This window comes from Chelonia mydas, chromosome 7 (genome assembly GCF_015237465.2).
Source record: "Chelonia mydas isolate rCheMyd1 chromosome 7, rCheMyd1.pri.v2, whole genome shotgun sequence".
In the NCBI taxonomy this organism is placed as follows: Eukaryota; Metazoa; Chordata; order Testudines; family Cheloniidae; genus Chelonia; species Chelonia mydas.
Genome location: NC_057853.1, coordinates 40,922,558 through 40,925,627, shown reverse-complemented (window position 1 = coordinate 40,925,627; position 3,070 = coordinate 40,922,558).

Here is a 3,070-nt window from a genome sequence, read left to right as displayed (position 1 = left end):
GCATTCCTGAGAAGGCTCCGGACAGCCAGAGAGTAATGGTTGCTGTGATTCAGCAAGTGCATGTGACCAGAACGCATGACACTGAACTCCATTTTGATACCTGTACTTTTCCACAAGCTGAACTAGGAATGGAGTTTGGAACAAAGAGTTCCTGCCCTATGGAAAAGCTATATAAGGTGGATTGTGACATCATCTCTAGGACTCACTCCCCCTGCAAGAGAACTCCTGGAAACACCTGAGGAACAACAACTGAACTGGGGAAGTGCTGGTTCTTGGGTAAAGGGATTTCTAACCTGTGTATGGAAACTTGGTGGACTGCTTGTATCATCAGTCAGGGTGAGAAATTGCTAATTCAGATCCTAGCCATCTAGTATGTTAAACTTAGTTTGCATTTTTGCTTAGTTGCTAGGTAATCTGCTTTGATCTGTTGGCTATCACTTAAAATCTATCTTTGTCGTTAATAAACTTATTTTAAGCTTTATCTAAACTAGTGTGCCTTTAAGTGAAGTGTCTAGGGAGGATCTCAGCTCTGTGAGCAACAGTTGTTGCATACCTTTCCCACGTTTAGAGGAAGGCAAACTTTATTAATGAGTTTTACCTTGTACAAATCCCTGTGCAGCATAAGATTATATAATTCTGGGTTTATACTCTAGCAGGGGGTACGAGTTTGGGGAGCTAGGAAATTGGCTGTCTGTCTTTGAGTGGCTTAGAGTAAAGCACTCAGGTAACTCAGTTGGGTGTGTGGTGCTAACTGCCAGCCTCACCAGGCCCTCTTATCTCCAGCAAAGCAGTGTGAGCAGAGTGGTTAGAGGGGCACAGCAGTTCCTAGGGCTCCCAGACTGCACCTGGGAGGTGACAAGCCCTCATACCCCTGTTGGAGGGCAAGAGCCTGCAAAACGAAGAATAGGGTCCTCGGCCTGGCTCCCACCAATCTACTGGACAGGAGCCTGCACAGTTGGTGTAAGATTCCCCTGAAGGATACCCTCCCATATCTTAGTTTTAGTACCTGTATGTTTGGCCAAAGGTTACCAGTTGGGTGTAAAATAATTTCAGGAACTAAATAGTTGAACTTTGGTGTAAGGCACAAAACTCCTCCCTCTGCAGCACTGCTAGGGCTCAGGCATGCTGCTTCACAGAGCCTGGCACGCTGAGAAGCTTGGCTGTACTCATGAGTGGAGGAGCTGAAACAGGGCCAATCCAGCAAGTGCTTCCCTGCAGAACATGTTTCAAATCTGTCCGTGGGGGACTGGAACATATTTTACTTCCCTGCTGAAATTGAAAGCTCTAGAGCCCTTTGGCAAGCTTGCCAGCTCCAGCCTGTGCCCTGCCATGGAGAAGAGAAGCTGCTACAGGTAACAGGGGAACAACTGAGAAAGGAGCAATTGCAGGGCAGTAACAGTCTCCACTGCACATGGAGGAATAAAGGAGTACTAGTATCCAACCACTAGCACTAATGTAAATACTAGCTTTTTTGGTGGGGTAATGATATAAAGAGGGCAGTGATGAAGGCCTTTATTTAAAATGGAAGTTCTGCCCTTACTCTCAGTGAGCTCACCCAGCACATTAGTGCTAGAATTAGACCATGCCCCCCTGACTCTACCAATGCTTTCACTGCCTGTTTTTGAATGACAGGGCATAAGCATGACAACAGAAATACTACTAAAAGGGTCTCACAGCTGACAGGTTTCAGCAGGACAAGGCATTGCACTCAGCAGGTGCTTCTTGCCTTCCTCCATTACTTCCCTCCGCCACCACACACACACACACTGCTCCTCCTTTCTACCACAGAGGTCTGTGAACTTGCCCACCCCCCCCATCCTTACCTCCACCCTTAGGCCCCTGATTCCCTCCTCACTACAGGGGTCTGCAACTGCCATTGCTAAGTTAACTTCATTCCAACCATAAGCCTAGCTCCCCCAGCACCGCTTCCTCAGTTCTTTACTCTGCCCCCTGTTTCCTTCCTCCACTTCCACTCTTCTTTCCACTCCTGGGTATCCATTTCGCCTCACGGTCCTTTCCCGCTTTTCCACCAGCCATGATATAAAGGCCACCTTCTGTCTGTTAGAGACCAGGCTAGGAACACACTCCCTACCCCCACCTCCAGCAAGTTAAATGGCTGGCTGTAATGTACATAGGAAGCAAAAATATTCTTCTACCTTTAACACTTTCCCCAGGCAGGTAAAGGGACCTGGTTTTCCACACAGAGCAGGCTTTTCCCATTTTAATCTGCACAAAAATCAACAGCGTTATATCTGTTGCTACCTAGAATATTCCCTGAATTTTTGGAATTGAGAAGATGCAGCATTACCAACTTATCACATTACAAACAGAGACATGCCATAGAGTTGGGTTTGACCTTACTTTGTTAGATACACACCTCCACTGATTTAGCTTTGAATACCTTTTCAGTTCTGTGCATTTTAAAAGGACTGGTAATTTAACTGTAATTCTTCAGGGGGAAGAGATGCATTTATTTCATTTTCTAAGCTCCAGGCCTGTAGAATCTCTTATTTAAACTTCTGAAAAACATCTGTAAAACCACCTTATTCCATACAGTTTAAATTAAATCTATTCTAGCTCTAAGAAGATAAACAGAATATAAGCCATATCAGAAATCTCATCTTTAAAGCAAGTATGGCACAGGTGATGCTACCACAACAGTATAAACCTTTTCCCCCCTCTCAGTAAAGATGCAGTGGATTTGCACCGATTATAGCCATTGAATGGCTTCAGCACGTATAAAATGTTAAACAAAGTTCCATTGCTCCACTAAGTGTTGCTATATCATAGGATGAAGACCTAACACACACTTACTGCGGCAGATAGTTTCAAATGTTGCAAAAGCAGCAATGCACACACATGATGAATCCATTGGAGAAAGTAGGATTTTTCCCAAATCTGCCTCATCTTTGCACCCGCAAACAAGATGACACACTGCTGCTGCCTTTTTTTTTTTTTTTTTTTTTTTTTTTTTTAACATTTGAGATTCACTGGTTTCACCTCGCCATGTCTGTGTTCGTAGATTTTGCCCGTTATGAAATTCAGAAACATAGATGACTATTAGTCATAG